Here is a 12,500-nt window from a genome sequence, read left to right on the forward strand (position 1 = left end):
AGTGATAATAACAACAATAATAATAATGATGATTATAATAGCAAAAGTGATCGTAACAATGGCAACAATGATAATGAAAATAAGGTATCTATAATAACATTGTTAATGTTAAAGGTAATGCTAATGATAATAACTATTATGATAAAAATAGTAATACTGATAATGACTATAATAAACAATAATGATGATGATTAAGATGAACAATGATAATAGCAATAATAATAATGATGATAATGATAATAATGATAATAATAGTAGTACTACTAATAATAGTTATGATAATAATAATAATAGTAATAATAATAATAATAATAATAATAATGATAACAATAACAATAATAATAATAGTAATAATACTAATAATAACAATAACAAAATTAATGATAATAGTGATAATGATAAAGATAATAAGGATGAAATTATTTATAATCATAGTAATATCAATAATAATAATGATAATAATAATAAGAAGAATGATAACAATAAAAATAATAATTATAAAAATAATTATTATAATGATAATAATAATAATAATAATAATAATAATAATAATAATAATAGTAACAATAATAATAATAGTAATAATAATAATGATAATAATGATGAAAATAATAGTATTAATAATGATAATGATAATGATAATGATAATAATAATAATAATAATAATAATGATAATAATAATAATAAGGATAATAATAATAATAATGATAATAATGATTATAACAATAATAGTAATAACTACTATTATCATTGTTATACCAACAATAATGATAGCAATAATAATGATAATAAAGATAACGACAACGATAACTCCATCAGTAACATAGTAATAACGATATTATGTCATAGATGAAAATAACAGTCATATATTATTAATAATGATAATGATATTTCATCACTGTTGTTATTAATATCATTATTATCACCATCATTTTATCAACTTAAGTACTATACCACTATACCCATAATAGGTCATATCATGTGATACTATGCCAATGATAACGTAATTAGAAATTATTTATATAAAAACAATATTTTCTCTGCCTGTGTTACAGTTTTCTATCTTTTTGTCTCTTTTATATCTACTCTCCCTTTCCTATCGTCATTTATTCGTGTTCTTTCTCGTCTTCCTTTCTCTTCCAAATTCCTTATCTTTATCTTGTTAAGTCAAATAATTTTCTACAAAAATATCTTATCATTATTCTTTCCTCCTCTCTTTTTCCTTTTTATTCTCACCCAATATCCGTCACCAATTTACCTTTCTCTCTCTCTCCTTTTTCATCTTCCAATTTCCTTCCCTCCCATTCTTACAGACTAAGATAATATCTTTTTGCCCCAACGCGCATTTTCCGCAAACAGAGACATTTATGGCATTTATTTGCCGCGAAGAAGATGAGATAAAAGGCAGGCTGTATCCGGATTCAGCTTACAGAAACGCCGGTGACGTCATTACCGCGAGTAAACATCAAAATTCCGCGAAGACAAAAGAGCATCGCTGACTCGCCTCTCCGTGTCGTCCATTGTCTTTTTCTGCGGGATAATAAGGCGAGATAATATCCAAGGGCTGGAATAATACCCGGTAATGTCGCGTATTGGATAATAGTCCTTCGCGGCAGATGAGGAGATAATGGTTACCCCGTTTGCGTACGAGTAATGACGCAGACGGCGACCCGCGTTCGTCTAAGGAATCCGCGGATACACAACCGCCCTTGATTTCTAGGTCACGAGAGAAATCCGGTATATCTGTTGAGTATTCGAAATCTTTACGCGTTTAAATAGTAATATTCTCTTTTTCCCACCTCCCTTTTTATCCCTTTCTTTCTCCTGTTTTAAAAATCCATGCCAGGGAATCCACGTCACGTGACCAATCATTACGAGGTCACGCAAGGGTCAGCTTACAAACAGAACAAGGTGCCTCTGACTGACAGATAGGGTGAAAGGTGAACGCTGTCGCCTGAGGATACATCACTCTTCTTTCAAAAGGAAAGAAAACGAGAGAGAGAGAGAAAAAAAAAAGAGAAAAAAACAACTTATGAATCACTTCAGAGCTATCATAATCTCACTGATAACATCGCAATTTGTCTTCGTTTTCTATTCCTCCGTCCCTCCGTTTTCTTTCCGTTCCTTTGAGACCGTGAGCCATTTTTTTTTTTTTTTTTTCTCCTCAACCTCCTTTTCTCACTGTCACGATTTTCCGCTTCTTAAGAGCCAAAGAAGAGAGAGAGAGATAAAAAATGAATAATTAAAAAAATCGGGATTTCGATTTTCTTTGTTTCGAGAATTCTCTTTTCTTCCTCGCAAATTAGAATTTCCTTCTTCGCATTCGGACAAGTCTGGCTGATAATGGCTACCTCCAAGTCATTTTATATTTGATTAGATACGTGTGTATTGATTAAAAAAAAAAAAAAAAAATACGTGTCTTGTGTAATATTGACAATGGAATTAACAATAAGTGTAATAATAACTTATTTATGTATATTGCTTCCAGGATTTAATATCATTATCATTGTTATCAATATCGTTATCGATATCATTGTTATTGTTATTACAATTATTGTTATTATTACTACTAGTACTGTTATTATCAATATTGTTATTTTTATCATTATCATTATTATTATCATTATTGTTATTTTTATCATAATCATTATTATCATTATTATTATTATTACCATTATTATAATAATAATAATAATAATAATAATAATAATAATAATTATTATTATTATTATTATTATCATTATTATCATAACTATTATTATTATTATTATTATTATTATTATCATTATTATTATTATTGTTATTATTATTATTATTATCGTTATCAATATTGATCTTCTTCATATTCATATTCATATCATTGTTGTTATTGTCAATAGTAGTAGTAGTAGCAATGATAGAAATAGTTGTTGTAAAAGCAGTGATAGTAGTATCATTAGTATTGTAGTAGGCAGTCAGACAGACAGACAGCAGACGGACAGACAGACAGATCGACAAAGAAACAAAGGAACCGAAAGAGACAAACCAAAAGCAAGAAGAAGATGAAGATCAAGACACAAGAACAGACAATAAAAAACAAAAACAAAAAACAAATACAAAAAAAAAATGCAAACAGCATCTTCATCAGCATCTTCAAGAGACAGAATCATCTCCTCAAAGAAAGAAAAAAAAAAAAAAAAAAAAGGACAATTTTCACCGACCAGCAAAACACATCGACTTTTACAAAAATCGTTAGTCGATTACAGACAGCGAATTTCCTGTACATTCACTCTTCATGACAAGCCACTATTGTATTTTGATCCATTATCTCGTGGAATATGACGTCTTGTGACAGATGTGGCCTCATACCGTATGACAGGTGAATGCAAACACCTCATTGCCATGCGCTGGAGAACATCTCTAAGAGAGAGAGAGAGAGAGAGAGAGAGAGAGAGAGAGAGAGGGGGGGGGGGGGGGGAGAGAGAGAGAGAGAGAGAGAGAGAGAGAGAGAAATAATAATGATGATAATTATGATAATAATAGTAATGATAATAATAATAATGATAGTAATAACAATAATAATGATAATGATAAATACTGATGATGATGATGATGATGATGATGATGATGATAAAACAATAATGATAATAGTAAAAATAGTAATGATAATGATAGCAATAATAATTATGGCAATAATAAAGATAATGATAATAGTAATAATGATAATAATGATGGTGGTGATAATGATAATACTATTAATAATGATACTAACAGTGATAATAATGATACTGATAATGATGATAATAAAACAGTATCAGTATTATTATTATACTACTAATAATGATAATAGTAATAATGATGATAATAATAATTATGAGGACATTATTAAGGGCAATAATGCTGATGATAATAATGAAAATAAGGGAAATATTAATGTTGACAGCAATAATCATATTATTAGTAGCAATAAAAGTAATAACAATAAAAATGATCTTAATAATAACAACAAAAACAACAAAACAACAACAATATCCAATTAACAGAAAAAGAAAAATAGAAACAGACGAGGAAGAAGGTGAAGACGAATTAGAAAAAAAAGAAGAAGAAAAAGCAAAACAAAAAGAACTAGAACAAAGGAAGAAATAGACGAAGGAAAAGAAAAAAATAGGTAAAAAAAAAAAAAAAAAATACAAACAAAAAAAATGAAATAAAAATCCCCATGACGTGATCATATAGAAAACAGGGAGAGGTTCCCAACGACCTCTGAAGAGATATGTAAAAGAGAGGGTGTGATCCGTCAGACCTTCTATAGTAGTGTTGTGGTCCTGATAAGCGGCCTGGAAAGGGAGGAGGAAGGGAGAAGGGAGAGGAAGGGAAGGGAAGGGAAGGAAAGGGAGGAGGAATAGGTGGAGGAAGGGAGAAGGGAGAGGAAGGAAGGGAAGGGAACGAGGTGGAGGAAGAGGAGGGAGGAGGAGGAAGGGAAGGGAAAAAGGTGGAGGAAGAGGAGGGAGGAGAAGGAAGGGAAGGGAAAGAGGTGGAGGAAGAGGAGGGAGGAGAAGGAAGGGAAGGGGAGGAAAGGAGGTGGAGGAAGGGAGAAGGGAGAGGATGGGAAGGGAAGGAAAGGGAGGAGGAAGGGAGAAGGGAGATGAAGGGAAGGGAAGGGAAGGGAAGGAGATGGAGGAAGAGGAGGGAGGAGAAGGAAGGGAAGGGAAGGGAAAGAGGTGGAGGAAGAGGAAGGAGGAGAGAGGAAGGGAAGGGAAAGAGGTGGAGGAAGAGGAGGGAGAAGGAAGGGAAGGGGAGGAAAGGAAGTGGAGGAAGAGGAGGGAGGAGAGAGGAAGGGAAGTGAAGGGAAAGAGGTGGAGGAAGAGGAAGGAGGAGAGAGGAAGGGAAGAGAAAGAGGTGGAGGAAGAGGAGGGAGGAGAAGGAAGAGAAGGGGAGGAAAGGAGGTGGAGGAAGAGGAGGGAGGAGAGAGGAAGGGAAGGGAAGAGAAAGAGGTGGAGGAAGGGGAGGGATAGGAAGGAAGGGAAAGGAGGGGCGGAAGGAGAGAGGGGGGAGGGGAAGGGAGAAAGGAGAGGAAGGAAGAGAAGGAAAGGGAAAGAGGTGGAGGAAGGGGAAGGAGGAGGACGCAAGGAGGGGAAAGGAGGGGTGGAAGGAGAGACGGGGTGGGGGAGGGAGAAGTGGAGGGAGAGAGGGGGAATTGGAAAAGGGAGATGAAAGAGGGGGGAGAAGGAGGGAGACTAGAAGGGAGAGGAAGGAAGGAAAGGGAGGGGTGGAGGGAGAAAGGGGGAGGGGGGGAGGGAGAAGTGGAGGGAAGTGGGTGGAGGGAGAGAGGGGGAGGAGGTAGATGGAGAGAAAGGAGGGAAAGGGAGAGGTGGAGGGAGAGAGGGGGAAAGGAGGGATGGAGGGAGGGAGGGAGGGCGAGTAGGAAGGAAAAGGGAGGGAGGGAGGGGGAGGGGGAAGAAAAGGGTGGAGGGAGAGAGGGGTAGGGGAGGAGGAGAGGGAACAGAAAGAACACGAAGAAAAAAAAGAAGAAGAAGAAGAAACAAGGAAGAGACGATAAAGTAGGAAGAAAGGAAGGAGAAAGAGAGGAGAATAGGACATAAGGCCTATCTATTGGCTGTCTAAAGATGACGTCACCAGTGTTATTCCTATACACACAGGCGCCCGTTTTCTGTGGGGGTCTCAGCAGGGGGCAGACCATTTCTTTTTTCTTTTTTGGATTACTTATCTTTCTGTTTTTCTTTTCTTTGTACTTTTGTATATATGTTTGTATCTGTGTGTATCTGTTAATCAGTCTGTCTGTCTGTCTGTCTCTGTCTCTGTCTCTGCATCTCTCTCTCTCTCTCTCTCTCTCTCTCTCTCTCTCTCTCTCTCTCTATATATATATATATATATATATATATATATATGTTGTTGCTTCCTAGTCATATTCCTCTCACAGATTTACTCTTCAAACTTGTATCAATTAGTTCAGATAGATATGAGGAAAAGTTCACAACTTTTAGAAAATTTACACATTATTTATTAACTGAAAACATATTATATAGCCAAAATGTAAAGCCAATCACATAAATTGATATGCCAATAATACAACATCTCAGTTCATTATAACCCAATACAATAATTTTATCATCGTGAATGTCCATCTTTTAGTTTTAACAAATAACTTGCCGCTTTACTCTAAATGTTAACATGCAAGCAACTACCTAATGTCAATTTAAGCAAGCTGTTATTAATTATGAAATTAGAGCAAACAATGTCAATGCCTAAACTGGATATAAACAATAAGTAAAAAAATTCCTCTCTCAGCATGCAATGATCGAAATCATACAAATATTAGTAAACAAATTGAATTACAGAAAATAGTGAAAATTATATTTAAGCAAGATGAACTACTTATACCAAGCAATTTAAAATACTAAGTTAATGTCCTTATACAATTACTAACTTAAACTTAAGATTATCTCCATTAGGAAGGAGGGGCGGAAGAGGAGAAAAGGAGGGAGGAATAGAGGGAAGGAGGGGCGAGAGGGGAGAAGAGGAGGGAGGAATGGAGGGAAGGAGGGGTGGGAGAGGAGAGGAGGAGGGAGGAATGGACGGAAGGAGGGGTGGGAGAGGAGAGGAGGAGGGAGGAATGGACGGAAGGAGGGGTGGGAGAGGAGAAAAGGAGGGTGAAGGGAAGGAGGAGTGGAAGTGGAGGGAGAAGAGGAGGGAAGGAGGGGTGAGGGTGGAGAAAGAGAAGGGAAGGGAGGGGCGGAAGAAGGGGTAGCGGGAGAGAAGGGGAAGGTATGGGAGGAGGAGAGGGAAGAGGGGAAGAAAGAAGGGTGAGAGAGAGGAGTGAATGAAGAAGCAAGGGGAAGGAGAGGAATTAGAAGCGAGGGAAAGGGGAAGAGGAGGGAGAGAATGAGAGGAGAAAGAAAGCGAGGGAAAGGGGAAGAGGAGGGAGAGAATGAGAGGAGAAAGAAAGCGAGGGAAAGGGGAAGAGGAGGGAGAGAATGAGAGGAGAAAGAAAAAGGGTGAGATAGGAATGAGAAGGAGAGAAGAGAGATTTAGACTAGACATGGGAGAAGGAGAAGAGGAGGAAGACCGAGGGAGAGGGAAGGAGAGCGGAGGAAAGGGAAGGGAGAGGGAGAAGGAAAAGAATGAGGTTGGAGAGAAAGGAAGGGAGGGGGAGGGAGAGGAGAGAGAAAAAGGAAGAGGAAAGGGATGGAGAAGAAGTAAGAGAAGAAAACACACACACAAGATAGGACAGAAATGATCTTATACTTAATCAGGCAATCATAATACTAAATTAATCTCGTTAAGCAGTAACTAAATCAGGCAAAAACTTATCCTAGAAAATACTTAACTGATACATACATTATGCAAACACAAAATTATTCTTACGCTCCACTGGGAATTAATAATCTTCATCACTGTTAAATCACACTTCCGTAGAGCTGAGATCTCTTAAAAGTAATTCATTAATTCCTTACTTTCGAAACTAACTTAATATATCCTTACACTTAAAATTCAAATCTATATGTATTCAATTATATCATTCTTAAATCTTGACAATCAAATCTATAACTATTCCATTATATAATTCTTACTTCCAAAATTAACTTAATCAAATACAATTCTTGTTCCATTATATACCCACACATAAATCAAGAAATAATCCCTAATACTACTTAATCCACATTATCCATAGCACATTCCCGTCCAAAATGTTCCCTCAAAGAAAACCACTAAATCACTTCAACCGGGCTTACCAAGATGTGCCACAAAATGACATGGCTACTGGATGCTACTCCGAAATCTATTCCGCGTTTGTCTGTCACTAACCGTCTTTTATTCCCGATACGGGAGTTATCATGAATATAATATAATTTCTTTTCACGAATTTGAAAGATACCTGCGTCAGGACTTTCCTGTGTCCCAGCAAATTTTCAACACTGTATTTATCACTTTAAACCTTTCTACCTGCCAGAAAATTTTAATTCTTGTTTCCAGACTGGTGTGTTATAATATATATAGTGATCGCTTCAAACTAGTTATTGTTTCTGCACTCGTGACTTCTTCTTTGCTTCTGTTAGTCCGTCATGTGGCGTCACTTTGTCATGAGATGTTTTCAACACTTTGACGTCATGGTGCGCCTTTATTTTTTGTACCTGCGTCTTGTCCTGTTGACCACATTTTTTTTGTCTGGAGTCCGCTCGAGTCCTCGCAATGTTATTCTATTTTTGATGTCTCGTCCCGGCTTGTTTGTTTCACCCGTTCATGTAGCATCCGCTTTGCCCTCGCGTTGTTCACGTGCTATATATATATATATATATATATATATATATATATATATATATATATATATATATATATATATATATATATATATATATATATGTATATATATATACGTATATATATGTATATATATATATATATATATATATATATATATATATATATATATATATATATATATACGTATATATATATGAATATATATATATATATATATATATATATATAATATATATATATATATATATACATATATATATATATATATATATATATATATATATATATATACGTATATATATATATGAATATATATATATATATATATACATATATATATATATATATATATATATATATATATATATATATATATATATATATATATATATACGTATATATATACGTATACATACACACACACACACACACACAAACACACACATATATATATATATATATATATATATATATATATATATATATATATATATATTTATCTATTTATATATATTCACATATACTTTTTTTTTTCTCTCTCTCATACACACACACAAGCACACACCTTTACATTGTATTCCTCCCTAATACACCGACACACACTCACACACACACACGCACACACACACACACACACAATAATTCCCCCATATTACAGCCAGCACCCTCTCCCTTTCTTCTCCCCTTCCCTCCCCACCCCTCCCCTCTCTCTCTGTCTCCCCCCCCCCTCCCTCCCCCCCTACCCCCCCCACACACACACACTGAAAAGACCTCCAAATCTACGTAATCACAGGATGCTGAGGATCGAGCATAACCAGCATCCTTTCTCCTCTCCGGCAGATGATGATTAACGCAGCATCCCTAAGCTTAGTTAGCGGGTCGGGGGAAGTTCCTAATTTGACATATCAAAGGGGGTGATTATGTCATAAGAAACCGTTATTATCCTTTTAATGATCAAGGAGGCGGGGGAAGGGGGGGGGGAGAGGTTGAATGGAGGGGGGAAGGGGGAGGGGGGAGGTGGGTTCGTTGGGTGTGTGTGTGTGTGTGTGTGTGTGTGTGTGTGTGTGTGTGTGTGTGTGTGTGGGGATGGGTTGGGGTAGGGATAGGTGGGTTGGGTGGGGAAGAGGGGGGATGAAGGGGGTGAGTGGGGAAGGGGGGGTAAAGGGGGTGAGTGGGGAAGGGGATGAAGGGATGGGTGGGGGGTGATGGGGATGTGGGGGATGAAAGGAGATATAGGGAAGGAGACGAGGGGATAGGTGAGTGGGGAGGGGATGATAGGGATATGGGGAGGGGATGGGGTGGGTGAATGGGGAAGGGGTAGGGTGGGGAATGGAGGGGATGAAGGGGGATGTGGGGAAGGGATGGGCGTGTGGGTAAGGAGGGGTGAGGAGGGGTTATGGGGAAGAAAAGTGATGGGTGTGTGGTTGGGGAAGGGATGAAGGGGTGTGGGGAAGGGAGGGGATGGACGGGAGGATGGGGAAGGGATGAAGGGGGGCGGGTGGGGAGGGGGTAGGAAATAAAGGGACAGGAAGGGAAGATGATACCAGGTGGGGGGGTTGGGGAAGGAAGATAAAAGGGGAAGTTCGGGATGAGAATAGGGGGTATAGAGGGAGGTGGATAAAGATGAGGTGAAAAGAAAAAACATTATTTTGCTGATCTGTGGATGGAGGGGGAAAGTAGGGGGAAGAGAGAGAGAGGTGGGATGGGGGGGGGGGGTGATAAGCGAAGGGGGTTGGGGAGGAGGAGGGGAGTAAGGTAGAGAAAAGAGATGGGGTTGACTCATGTTGGGGGGGGGGGGGAGGGTAAGAAATGGAGGGGGGGCATATAAAAGGAGGGTTGGTTAGTGGATAAAAGAGGGGGAGGGGGTGGAAGACGGGGAGGGGAGGGGATGGAAGAGGAAGAGGGGAAGGGAGGGGAGGGGGATGGAAGAGGAAGAGGGGGAAGGGAGGGGGAGGGAGGAGGGAGGGGAGTGGAAGAGGGGGAGGGGGGGGGGGATGGAAGAGGGGGAGGGGAGGAAGGGGGGAGGAAGAGGGAGAGGGGAGGGGGGTGGAAGAGGGGGGGGGGAGAGGAGGGAGGGAGGGCGGGAGAGGGAGGGAACATGTTGCTAATGCATTTTATTTGTTCTTTTCCTTTTGATTCAATTAATCCGTCACTGTCATCCTTCCGCTAAGCTTTCTTTTATTTAACGATTTCATTAATCTCCACTCGTTGTCATTTGTGTCTTTTAGCGCATAATTGTTGGTCTAAGTAATTCCTTCTTCCTTCTTTTCTTATTCATTTATTCATTTATGCATTTATTTTCTTATTATATTTTCGTTAATACTCATTAATGTCTTTATCTTCTTCTCTCTCGTTAGAAATTCTCTTCAGCTGTTTTTTTTTTTTTTTTTTTATTTGTTCAATATTACGATTTTTTTCTCTCTCTCTTCCCTTGTTCCTCTTATTCCTTTCTCTTATCCTCTCTACCTACCCCCCCCTCCCCTACTTCTGCTTTCTCTTTTATTTCTTCCCCATTTTCATTTTTTTTTTTTTTTTTTTTTTACTTTTGCTCGCTCTCCTCTCCCACCTTTATCTAATATCCCCTCCTCTTTCTCTTCTCTGTCTCCACCTTTCTCTTCTCCTACCCACATTCCTCACTCTTCGCTTCCCTTCTTCTCCTCTATTCCTCTCTCCCCTCTTACCTTAAAGACTCCACCTACTCTTCAATTCCTTCTCCTACCGCCCTATCCTTCTCTCTCTCTCTTCTTCCTCTTCTCCCGCACCCCCCCCCCCCCCAATTCTCCATCCTCTTTCCTCTCTCCCTCGCACCTTCCCTCCCTTCCTCCCCCTTCTTCTCCCCACTCCCCATCCCATCTCCTCCCTCCTTCCCTCCTTCCTATCCCCCTCTCCCTCCGTACCTCCCCCTCTCTCCTTCTTCTCCCCCCCCTCTCCCTCCGTACCTCCCCCTCTCTCCTTCTTCTCCCCCCCCTCTCCCTCCGTACCTCCCCCTCTCTCCTTCTTCTCCCCCCCCCCTCCTCTCTCCTGTTCCCCCTCCTCCCCAACGTTCACTCGTGTCAAGTACTCTATTATACCCTCTCTTATCTCTTCAGATCAGTTTTCCTAATCGTGAACCAGATCTGCCCATAATAGTTCTATATATCATTATGATTCCAGCGTTCTAAAGCCTATGGCAGAGGAGTAGTTCGCGGAGTATGGTATTTGGAGTACTTTACGTAACCTCTGTTTATTATTTACTTATAAAACAACACCTTCGCTATTATCATTATTAGTGTTGTCATATGAGTAACCTTCCTCTGGTCCTGTGATGAGTTAATGATACTATTAGCTAAATGTTTCTGTATTCGTAGTAGGGAACTTAAGGAGTATTAATAAATGCCAAGATTTCAGAAGATATGCCATAATCCTATTCAAAGTAGGATCGAACCCAATGTAAGACACAAAGATAATTATAACATATTAATTCCACTATCAGAAGTATCACCTTCATCCATAATAAGTGTTTATCTACGTGTGAAACATCTTCATTTTAACAAACATCAAAAGAATAATTTTAGATTTATCAGAAAGTGTTAGATTTATCAGAATCGTCAACAACAATTAATCAAAGAAAATAAAAGATAAGTTTGTTGGGAATGAAAAATAAAATTGTTGAGTATAAAAAGCTTCTCAAAAATATATACATATGACTGCTCTTCAAGGGAAAGCTTACATCATTAAGGTTATATGGGGTCTGCATCACAAGGCTGAGAGAGGTATGTTGGAATGTGGGTATGTGGGTATTTGGGCCTCTAGGTGAGGGTAGAATACTTAGTAGAGGTGGAGAAATGTGTAAGGGAGGAACTGAAGTTAAAAAGAGAAGTGTTGATTATTCACGGCCCATTACTCATACACACGCACACACGCACACACACACACACACACACACACACACACACACACACACACACACACACACACACACACACACATATTCACATACACACATACACATACGGACATACAGGTGTAGGTGTGTTTACGGGTGTGTATTTCTACATTTGTATGTGTTTTTATGAGTATTTATTTCTGTGTGTCTCTGTGTGTCTGCCCGCGAGCGTGTATGCGTGTTTGTACGTGCGTGTATGCATGTATATGTGTGTTTCCGTCTGCGTGTTTTTGTGTTTGTGGTTATTTGTGTGTGTTTAGACTGTAATTTTTACCCTGCACGATATTGCAAAGGCTGTTGCAACTTGACTTTG

This window comes from Penaeus chinensis, chromosome 23 (assembly GCF_019202785.1).
Source record: "Penaeus chinensis breed Huanghai No. 1 chromosome 23, ASM1920278v2, whole genome shotgun sequence".
Classification (NCBI taxonomy): domain Eukaryota; kingdom Metazoa; phylum Arthropoda; class Malacostraca; order Decapoda; family Penaeidae; genus Penaeus; species Penaeus chinensis.